The sequence below is a fragment of the Peromyscus leucopus genome, chromosome 20, assembly GCF_004664715.2.
Source record: "Peromyscus leucopus breed LL Stock chromosome 20, UCI_PerLeu_2.1, whole genome shotgun sequence".
Classification (NCBI taxonomy): domain Eukaryota; kingdom Metazoa; phylum Chordata; class Mammalia; order Rodentia; family Cricetidae; genus Peromyscus; species Peromyscus leucopus.
The window spans coordinates 32,223,573-32,235,159 of NC_051080.1; the positions used below are offsets into that span (position 1 = coordinate 32,223,573).

The following is an 11,587-nucleotide window of genomic DNA, read 5'->3' on the forward strand; positions in this document are numbered from 1 at the left end:
AGGTGTGGACGGCAGGGCACTTAGAGTTACGGCTAGTGCCTCAACAAGCCAAGTTTGGCCAGCCACCCTCAAGAAGCCAATTAAAAGCCAGTGTAACCAGCCCCATTGGGAAGAGGGAGGAAGAGACCCAGCGGCCAGACCTCACTAAATCCACCTTTGGGGCCTTCACACAGGGGTAAACAGAAGATGAGATATGCACAAGTGAGCAGTCCAGCCAAGATGTGGGGCCCCACCATGGCCTCAGCTCCAAGTCTGACAAGTTGTAAATCTTTCTCCGGGGAACAAGTTCCTCCGGTTGCATGCAGGGCTTTGTTCTCCCAGCAGGAAGTTTCTGAGGAAATTCCAGTTTCTTGGGATCCTTTGTTTCAGTAGTCTGCTAACCAAGAGAGGAGCACAAATGTCCCTATGGGATAAATTCATTTCTCCCAGGCAGGCTGATTCACTGACACGCCAGTCCAGGCAGGTCTTCCTCTCAAACTTTAATTAAATTGTTCTTGAGAGCCTCCTGCTTCCCTTCCAAGTCCCCTCCTGCACGCACCTGCCCAGCAACGAACTCTTAACGTTCCCAACCTGCTGCACCAGGCCTGGTGGCCACAAGCAGCCTAGGCCACTGTGCCTCAGTTTCCAGAGGCCTTGGGACCTTCTCCCTTTGCTTTTCCCCCTCTGACAAGTCCCCCTCACCCCCGGTTCCTCTTCCCTTATCAGCAGAAGCCGCTCTTATCCCCTTAATTCATCAGCAGGCACAGCTGGGGAAGGAAGCGGACCAACCCAATCCAGGGAGGTTGGCGCGGGCAGAGTGCCACCAAACCCGGGCTCCAGGCTGGGCCGCATGCGCCCTCTACTGGCAGAAGCTTTCACAACAGTCCGAGCGCATTTCAGCTTCCACGTCCATGGAATCACGCCTCTCCCCAGTTGCTGTCTGTGGAAGAAGTCTCCCCGTAGCGAGCACACACTGGGGCTATAACACTCACTAACGTGACGGACCTTCCCTGTAAACAAGAGGAGGATGCCCCCATACGAGTTTCCAGGAGTCCTTGGGGGTAATGGGAGCACTGAGCGCTCCAGGGAAGACCTAGTCTGATCTGTGCGTTTGGTGAGCTGGGCTTTGACTCGGAAGGACCCTAGGGTGTTGTCTTGGGGTACCCACCCCCGCCTTCCTGCTCAGATTCTGGGTCCCACATAGGACTGAACGTGCACAGGGCACCACAAAGCTTCAGACAGACCGCAAGAGGCATGGGAGAGAGAAGAGGAAGTGAATTGGTGCAAGTGGGCGGGGAGCCCAGAAGGTAACTTTCTGTTTCCTTGACTTTTGGAAGGAGGAGAGGGAAGAAGAGGGGCCCAGAATTTGAGTTTCGATTTCCCGAAGTTTAGAGGAGGGAGGGGCCTGAGGGGACCTTCAGAGGGAGTGGAGAAAGGGAGGGAGAGGAGAAGAGGGTGGGGGAGAGCCACTTAGGTGCCACTTAGGACTCCATGGCCTCTGCCCAGACCTGGGGTGGTGTTGCCTGTGGGACCTCCATGACATTCCACCACCACCCCCACCGCCCGGGAGGTGGGGCGAGTGGGAGCTGGAAATGGCACAGCTGGCCAGAGGCTGAAAGGTTGGAAGGTAAAAGAGAACTCCTGGTCCCCACAGAGGGTTCTGGTCCCCACCTCACAGTCAGATGTTGAGGTCTGGGCAGTATGGTGGGGCTCCTGGCCCCCCCTGGAGCCTCGGTCCTCCTTACTCAAATGGTAGATTTAATTGTAGATTTAGAGATGTGGGCGGACCTCCTAGGGTTTAGAGTTCCTGTATCCTTTTCCCTACATCACCTCTACCCACACAGTAGCATTCCCCTCGATCAGCACCCCATCCATTAGGGCCTGGTCAGCAATCTTCAGAGACTTGGGGGTGGGGGGACAAGTACTCAGGTGCATGGGAGGGGGCCGTTCCACAAATGTGCCAAGGAAATTCCTTAACACCCCGTTCCCTGAGCCGGAGGTAGGGTGGGAAGACTGGACTTTGGTACAATAAATGAATAATCTAAATAAAGTTGTCAGAAACTTCATCATCTTAGAGCCCCCCTCCAGGGCCATCCCGCTTCCTGCTCAGAGCTGATGGGACGGGAGAGATACCGGAAAATTTGGGGTGTCTGAGTTTGACAGAGCCTTTCTCAGCTCTTAGTGAACTAAGCTTCAGAGGCTAGAGTCCCGGAAAACTCAGAGGCCACCAAAGTCAGTGGCTTTCGGGGTCTTGTCTCTGGAATTAAAGAAATTCGTAGACCACAGAGTTTTAGCGACAAAATTATTGTAAGTTCCTAAGCGGGATCTTAAGAGACAGAGAGCAGAGCTCCAATACATAGGAGGTGTCTCTGGGATCGGGCTACCATCGGATAGGTAGGCTGAGGGCCCTTAGAAGAACTGAGGGTAGAAACTGGACTGAACACACACAGAGAGAGGGATAAACTGGTCGGTACAGTTGGCCCCACCAAGAAGTGTCCAGGTGCTTCCTCTCAGCTTTGGTTCCTTTCTCACCCAAGGGACCAGAAATTAAAACTCTCTTCTGATGTCTCCGGCATTCTCAGAACTGCTGCTCTGGGGTCCCTCACCAACTTCCACCTTCTTTTCTCATCAGGGAGAGTGTGGTAGCCAGATCTCCTCTGTTCTTAAGCACGTGACTCCTTCACTTCATCCTGTGCTGGGTGGGGTGGGGGTTTTCCCCCCACCCACCTGCCCCCAGTGCTGCCTTTTCCGCTTCCCTCAAGCTCCCCAGCCCAGTCTCTGGTTGCACCTCTCCCAGGCTGAGGCTCCCAGACCTTGGCTCCTCATTGTCTCCTGGAAAGCAGCCTCTTCCTCAGTGGGTCGCAAGTCTGGATTTGGAATCCAGAGGTTCTCCCACAACCCCCAGCTCTACCTTTTAGGGAGGAGGTATAAAGACCGGTGCTGCATCCTCATTGTTCTCACCTTTACCCCAACCTTGGACTGATAAGGGCAATAGCATCATAGAGAGTCCCAGCCTTGGCGGCCATTGAAGATAGATCCTGCCCTCATGATGGACTTTGAACTCCATCTCTTGATCAAAAAACAATAGAATCCAAGTTCTACCTATCTACTTAGGAAACCTGTTGGGGAATATTATTTTAAGGTGCGTTACTTTTGTTTATGTTGCATTTGTTTATCTCTGTGAAGCTGTGTTACTTTGCCTGTCTAAAACACCTGATGGTCTAATAAAGAGCTGACCGGCCAATGGTAAGGCAGGAGAAAGGATAGGTGGGGCTGGCAGGCAGAGAGAAGAAATAGAAGGAGAAATCTGGGGGCAGAAGAAGAAAGAGCAAGAGAACAGGAAGGAGGAGGACATCAAGGACCAGCTACCAGCGACACAACCAGCAACAGAGTAAGAAAGAAAGGAAGACAGAAATAGAGAAAGGTAAAAAACCCAAAGGCAAAAGATAGATGGGATAATTTAAGTAGAGCTGGCTAGCAACAGGCCAAGCTAAGGTCAGGCAGTGGTGGCACACACCTTGATCCCATTCCTTTGCTTGGGAGGCACACATACCTTTAATCCCAGGAAGTAGTATGGCAGGGCAGAGAAAGGTATATAAGACATGAGGAAACAGGAATTCACTCTCTTTAGGCTGAGGATTTTGTAGAGGTAAGAACTAGTGGCTGGCTGCTCTGCTTCTCTGGGTTTCCTGTTAATAAGACCATCTAAAATTCGAACAACATCTGGTGTCCACCTTGTGGGGCACAAATTCACAAAAAAAGCCTCTTGCCTGCAGCCTTGCAGGCCCCCAGCTCAGGCCCAAGCTTCAGGCGGCTAGAGTCTCCACCCCACGTGGGCCAGAGTCCCTAACCCTCCAAGTTTTTGTGGAGCCCCTCTGCAGCAAACTCCATTAGTGTTTTGGGCTCCATAAACTATAGGAGTTAACCACTTTCTCGTGTTCTCTCGTGCAGATGGCTGGCTCTTTGGCTTCTTCTCTCTTGGTGGGTTGTGGGTTCTCCCTGGATCCCCATCTTGGGCTGCTACCACACTAGTTACCTGCCTTGAAACCCACATGGGCTTCTACTGTTCTATGCAGAAGCAGTCAGCCTCACATCTGAATCTTCATTGTCGGCAAATTTGGTAAGACAATTGGGATTTCTTAAAGAGAGAAATTAGCTAAAAAAAAGAATTTTTTTTCCACATTAAAAAATGGGAAGCATTTTTACAATGGAGGAAATTGATCTCTGTTTGATAATACAATTGATGGTCTGAAAATGGAACAATTAAATGAGAGGATAATTAGTGTAGATGGGATTTATGTAATGTCAATTATAAATATTATTTGTTTGATCATCTTTGTTTTACCATTAAAAAAGTTAATGTGAGTGCCAAGATAAAAATTTTAGAAAAACTTGTTAAAACAGATCACAGAGATATTCAGACCCAGACAGAGGAATTTAAAGGTGAGCCAATCTCAGCATTGCATTATACAGTTACAGAGAAACAGCCTAAGGCTTTCAAACAGCCAACCTTAATCTATCCAGTAACCTTACAGAACTGCCACATGCTCAAGGCTGTGTAAGAGCTGACTGAACTCCTGTGTAAATGTTAGATTTGAGAGGATTCAAAGAAGCTATAGTGTCATATGATATACATTCCTTATTTGTGAAGCAGATGTTAAACTCATGTTCAACTTGCAATGGAATTATTCCTCACTGGGCGGTGGTGGTACACACCTTTAATCCCAGCACTTGGGAGGCAGAGGCAAAAGGATCTCTGTGAATTTGAGGCCTGCCTGAGCTACAGAGTGAGTTCCAGGAAAAGCACAAAACTACACAGAGAAACCTTGTCTCAAAGAAAACAAAACAAAACAAAAACAAACAAAAAAAAAGGAACTATCCCTCAAGACTGCAGAGATTTGGTTACAGCTGACTTAGAAGCTGATCCCCAGTTACAATGGAGGACTTGGTGAAAGACTGAGGCTAAAATCATTGAACAATCTGAAGACCACTGGACAAATAAGACATCTGAAGATTTTCTGCAGTGAACCATGACCATGCCAAACAGCAACTTTGAAGTCTCCAAAAAGATGATGGGACCCCAGAATGACAATTCCATCAGGACAATGATAGTGCCATTAAGCTGACAAACACTACCTAAAGACAGTCTTTGGACTACAAACTGCCCAGGATAATATCGAGATGGCTAGCTGAGATGCTACAGCCTCACAGACTACTCCAATTAGGACTTGACCATAATCCTAAACTTTCTTTGTGTCCCCATAAGATTAGCAGCACCCCTAATCAACAAGAAGTAGCCTAGAAAATTATGCCCATATTCCCAAAAAAAATGGATTATGGATGTTTGTCTTTGTTTAGGGATTGGTTAAAAATGTTATTGATCATAGTCAATTTCTTTCTAAAAGAAAAAAGGGGATATAGATAAGAGGTAGATTATTGAATCTACTCTGAAAAAAAAGAGAAATGATGGATAAAGGGTATATTATTGAATCTACTCTAAAAAGAAAAAAGAGAGAATATAGCTATGATAAGATAAAATTGTAGATTATTGAATCTACTTTTAGAAAGCAACTACTAGTTTTAAATATTTTACATTGGATTGGATTTTTGTATACAAATTATGTATATTGATACAAATTTGAGATTGATTTTGTTAGAATATAATGTACATATATTTCTAATCTTGTTAGAGGTATTGTACCTATACAGCTCATTTAACAATGTAATGCAAATTGCTAGTCCTTGAAAGTTATTAAGACAAATTAATTAGAATATAAAGAAATGCAAGTTGGTAGTTAGTCATTACAATCAAACTTGTAGTCATATTAGGTATGTTTTTAAGGTCAAACAGATATATTTTAGATAAACAGGTCATCTTCAGACACTTCAGAGATCTACAGAATATGGCATTTAAGATGTTTTAATAACATAGATTCTTTTCTTATGACAATGAGATATGTCTGCTCCTGGCAGCACCAATCTACTTCAGAGAAGATAATGGGCATTGAAGACCTTATAGAGTTTACTTTCTTTGTAGCAAAAGGTAGCCACTGGACAAGAAAGTGCACTTGCCTCAACTGCTGACAGAATGCTGTCCAAGACAAGCAGGACACAAAAGAAAGGACTGCCAAACCTTGCCAAGACAAGGTAGGAAGGCTGCTGTGGATATCACTCTGTATGCTGTGAATGTGTTGCTCTGGTTGGTTAATAAATAAAATGCTGATTGGCCAGTAGCCAGACAGGAAGTATAGGTGGGACAAGCAGAGAAGAAAATTCTGGGAACAGGAAGGCTGAATCAGGATTCATCAGCCAGAGACAGAGGAAGCAAGATGTGAAGGCAGAACTAGGAAAAGGTACCAAGCCATGTGGCTAAACATAAATAAGAATTATGGGTTAGTTTAAATGTAAGAGCTAGTCAGTGGTAGGCCTGAGCTAAAGGCCGACCAGTTTAATTAATATAAGCCTCTGTGTGTTTACTTGGGGGATGCTACTGGGAGAGATTTGTCCTGACTGCCAGGAGGCCAGGACACAGGAAAACTTCAGCTACAGTATATATTGTATATACTTACTGTACTTATTGTATATAGTTTTTCTTATGTTAGTTATAACCTTCTTTTATTATTTTAGACAAAAATGAGGAAAGGTGGTGATGTATTGTGTACCCTAAAAAACTTGCCTGAGGATCAGAGAACAGAGCCAGCCAACTAGATTAGACATAGAGGTCAGGCAGTGGTGGCACACACCTTGATCCCATTCCTTTGCTTGGGAGGCACACATACCTTTAATCCCAGGAAGTAATATGGCAGGGCAGAGAAAGTTATATAAGACATGAGGAAACAGGAACTCACTCTCCTTAGGCTGAGGATTTTGTAGAGGTAAGAACTAGTGGCTGGCTGTTCTGCTTCTCTAATCTTTCAGCTTTCACCCTGATATCTGGCTCTGGGTTTTCTGTTAATAAGACCATCTAAGATTCTAATAACACTAAGGCTGGACATTTATAATTAAGAATAAGCCTCCATGTGTAATTTATTTGGGAGCTGGGTGGCGGGCCCCTCAAAAGAGTAAAAACAACCAACAACAAAAACCTAATATTATTTTTCTGCTAAAAGGAAACTAGCAATACAATGACCCTTAATGGCATACTGCTATATCCATAGATCAGTGCCTGACTCAGCCCTCATCAGAGAATCTTGTTCTTGCAATAGATGGGAATTAACACGAAGATTCACAACCGGACAGTGAAAAGATGGTGAGAGACCTTGGAACACTCAGTCCTAAATGGTTTGTCTTCATCAAAGCCCCCCTCTCAAGGCTCAGACATGTATGTGGAAAGATTGTGAGAGCCAGAGGGGATAGATGAATCCAGGGAAGAACTGATGGGCAAATGAACTCACAGAGACGGTAGCAGCACACGTAAAGACCGCAGTGCCAATCAGATGAGGCCCCAGCGCTGAGAAGGGAAAGTGGACATGGGTCCCACATCCCTAACTAAAAAACTATCTGCAGCTGATGCCTGATGGAAAGGGAAAACTGTTTTCGCCAGTGGAGTCTCACTGGGTATATTAACCACAGATCAGGGAAGGCCCTATGCTCAGGAGTAGTTGGCCAACACCAAACAAATTCCGTGGCATTTTCATAGACTTTTTGTCTCTATCTTCTTTGTCGAGGCATATTTTTCTCACTGGTCTTTTGCGTGTTTCTTGTGGGGGTATTTTTGTAAGTATGTTTCTTTTTTGTTACTGTTTTTACTGTTTTTGCTTTTGTTTTTGTTTTTTGGTTTTTCAAGACAGGGTTTCTCTGTGTAGCTTTGAGCCTTTCCTGGATCTTGCTCTGTAGACCAGACTAGCCTCAAACTCACAAATACCCTCCTGCCTCTGCCTCCCAAGTGCTGGGATTAAAGGCATGCGCCACCACTGCCCAGTTTGACTGTTTTTTAAAAGCAGAGAAAAAGAAAATAAAGTTGGGTGTGTAGGGAGGTGGGGAGGATCTGGGAGGAATTTGGGGAGGGAAAACATGATCAAAATATGCTGTATGAAAAAAATTTTTTCCCTTAAGGAGAAAGCTGATTGTAAAATGGAATTTCTCAGAAGGGTGGTACATTCTGAAAAACCACTGTTTCACACAGTCTGTAAAACCCTGGGACAGGATGCAGTCTGATCTCATGAGGTGTTTAGCACAGCACCTAATGGGTGGAGAACAATCTATATCTGTCTCTTCTGTTGCCACAATAAAAGAACATGGGCGACCACACTCCTGCCTGTGCTCTCAGGAGGACAGGCTCTGGGGTTAGGTAGCTCTCTAAGGCTCTGAAGAGGAGCTCAGAGGAAGGGTGCCTGTAGTAGTTTTCCAGTTGACTTGGAGGGGTGGGGGATGAGTGGGGGGATGGTCAAGCTGAGGATCTAGGACTCTTGGAATTTCAGTTTCTCAATGCTCTGAGTCAGCCTCTCCAGCTGGGCTCACTCCCAGCAGGGAGGACTGAGGTAGAGGTCAAAGTTACCCTTAAGTTACTGCCTCTGAGATCCAAGCAGGGTCCTCCAGCTTCTTTCCAGAAGAACCAGGGCTTGTCAAAGTAAGGGAGCCTGTGCCTGGTGGCAGGACAGCTCCAGGGTTCCTGGAGGATTCCCAGGCCCTCTTTGATCCTGGCCACTCCTGTCTCGTTGGCCACTGCCTTTGCTCAGCCTGTGTCCCTCTATCCCATCCCTGTACTGGCTCTTCAGGGACAGGCTCTGTCTTAGTCAGGATTTCTGTTGCTGTGAAGAGATACCATGACCACAGCAACTCCTATTAAGGAGAACATTTAATTCGGGCTAGCTTACATTTTCAGAGATTTGGTCCATTATCATCACGGCGGGACATGGTGATGTGCAGGCAGACATGGTGCTGGAGATGAATCTGAGATTCCTACATCTTGACTTGCAGGCAACAGAGAGTGGTCTGTGTCACCGGGCGTGGTTTGAACATATATAAGACCTCAAAGCCTACCTCCACAAAGACACACTTCCTCTAACAAGATCACACCATCTCCAACAAAGTCACACTTCCTAAATAGTGCCACTCCCTTTAGGGGCCATTTTCTTTTAAACCACCACATTCTACTCCCTGGCCCTCAAGGCTTGCATTATATCATAATGCAAAAATGCATTCAGTCCAACTTCAAAAGTGCCCATTGTAGTTGGAATTTTCTTTGAGCCACCAACCAGCTCCTAAATAAAGATACAGAGACTTATTGTTAATTATGAATGTTAGGCTTTAGCTTAGGCTTTTCCCACTAGCTCTTTTAACTTAATTTAACCTGTTTCTATTGATCTACATTTTGCCTTGGGGCTTTCTACTTTTCTTTCATTCTGTATGTCCTACTTTTCTGCTTCCTCCATGTCTGTCTGTCTGGCCCCTGGTGTCTCCCAGTCATCTCCTTTTCTTTCTTCCCTGAGCCTAAATTCCTCTTCCTACTCACCCTGCGCAGAAGTTCTGACCATACCTCCTCCCTTTCTGTTGGCCATTCAGCTTTTTATTAGACCAATCAGGTGCCTTAGGTAGGCAAGGTAAAACAGCAATACATCTTTACATAATTAAACAAATGCAACACATCTTTGCATAGTTAAACAAATATTCCACAACACCCCATAGTCTATCACAGTCTCAATAATGTTTAAAAATCCAAAGTTCAAAGCCTCTTCTGAGATTCATGCAATCTATTAACTGTAATCCGCTATAAAATCAAAATCAAAACACAGATCATATACTTAGAACATATAATGGCACAGGATATACATTACTGCTCCAAAACATAGGGAAGGGAGCATAGTGAGGAAATACTGGACCAAAGCAAGACCAAAAAACAGCTGGCAAACTCCGAACTCTGCATCTCCATGCCTGATATCAAAACACTCTTCAGATCAACTCCTTTCAGCTAGCAGCTCTCCTAGGCAGGTATCCCACGGCTCTGGCATCTCCAAAATCTTGGGTTCTCTAAGGCAATCCAGATTTCACCTTCACAGCTTCACACAATGGCCTCTCTGGGCCTCCATTCATGAACACCCCTGACACATGTCTGGCCTCAGTGGTTTTTCTTAGTGGCTCCTTGACTCTAAAGCCAGAACCATGTGGCCAAAGCTGCCAAGTTCTGCTGCTTGCTGGGGCCGGAACATGGCCTCCTTGTTCAGTTACTTCTTCACCAGCTTTCTGTTTTCAGTGGTTATTTTCACTGCCTAAGCTTGGCTGTCCTTGAACTTGCTTTGTAGACCAGGCTGGCCTCAAACTCGTGATTCTCCTGCCTCTGACTCTTTCAGTAAATCCTACTAGCGTGTGCTACTGCACCAGGCTCTAAGCTTTTCTTTAATTCTTTTTCACAAGTTGAAAATTTAGGGGGATGAAATCTTGCCCTAAGATCACCACTCCTTTTATTCCATTTCTTAATCTGTTCTATCTCCTTGAACACAGAATTTAACTCCTTCCACTTCCTAGTGCGATTTTTTTTCCTCAAATATTTTTCCTTGCTCATCTTTCTTCTTTTCATTATGTATCTTCATTAGAGTTAATGCTAGTAACCACACAACAGAGTCAATACTAGGCTATTTTGACATTTCTTCTACCAATGGAATTAATCCAAATCTCTTCACTTTAGCATCAGGCAGACTCTTCAGACAAAGGCTCAAAACAGCATATTTGTAAATGGACAGTTCTCTCCCACCTGCCAGTTCCCAAATAAACACTCATAGGTTTAATATTACTTATAAATGCTTGACCAGTAGCTCAGGCTTATTACTGACTAGCTCTTACACTTAAATTAACCCATAATTCTTTTCTATGTTAAGCCACATGGCTTGGTACCTTTTCTCAGTTCTGCCTTATCATCTTGCTTCCTCTGTGTCTGGCTGGTGATTCCTAATTCCATTCTTCCTCTTCCCAGCATTCTTAGTTTGGTTGCCCTGCCTATACTTCCTGTCTGGCTACTGGCCAATCAGCATTTTATTAAACCAATTCAAGTGAAAAATCTCTGCAGTGTACAAGAGGATTATAATAAGCCATGAAAAGATGGAAAATACACAGAGAGTCTGGACATTGTATGTTATTATATTGTCTTTAAATTTTTTGACAGCTAATGAACAAATGATAACTGCTGAGAGACATTTGATTATGAAAGCTGATAGATTAAATGAACCTATATATTTTAAAAATATCTCGACTTCAAAATTTAAGTCAAAAGATATGTTACTTTGGAAAAGAGGATCTGCTTTTTTTTTCTACAGGAAATGAAAGGCTCTGGATTCATTCTGGGTTAAGAAAAATAAGGTTTGATCGAGGAAGAACCCCTGAAAAATCTCCAATGGGAATGGATGGCCCCGATGATCCAGCATTTCAGAGTGCATCTGTTGCAGTTTCCTCAGCTCTGCATCCAGAACAGCTTCAAGGTTGCTGGCTGAGATGAGCCAGCCTCACAGAATATTCAAGTTAGGACTTGACCATAATCCTAAATTTTCTCAGGGTCCCCCAAAGATTGTCAGCACCCCCAATCAACAGGAAGTAAGTCTAAAGAACTACACTTCCTGTTTACACAGGTTATATTATAGCCTTCTCAGGTCTCTGATGAGGTTGAAGACTAGATAGT

At 44.7% G+C, this 11,587-nt stretch overlaps 1 long non-coding RNA gene across 1 annotated transcript; it reads left to right on the forward strand.

Annotated features, from left to right (window-relative positions):
* Positions 1-606: 606 nt before the first annotated feature.
* LOC114684758 lies at positions 607-6,054 on the forward strand. Its single transcript, XR_003733401.2, has 3 exons — positions 607-1,286; positions 3,931-4,099; positions 6,017-6,054. It is a non-coding gene; the product is annotated as an uncharacterized LOC114684758 (long non-coding RNA).
* The last annotated feature ends 5,533 nt before the right edge of the window (positions 6,055-11,587 follow it).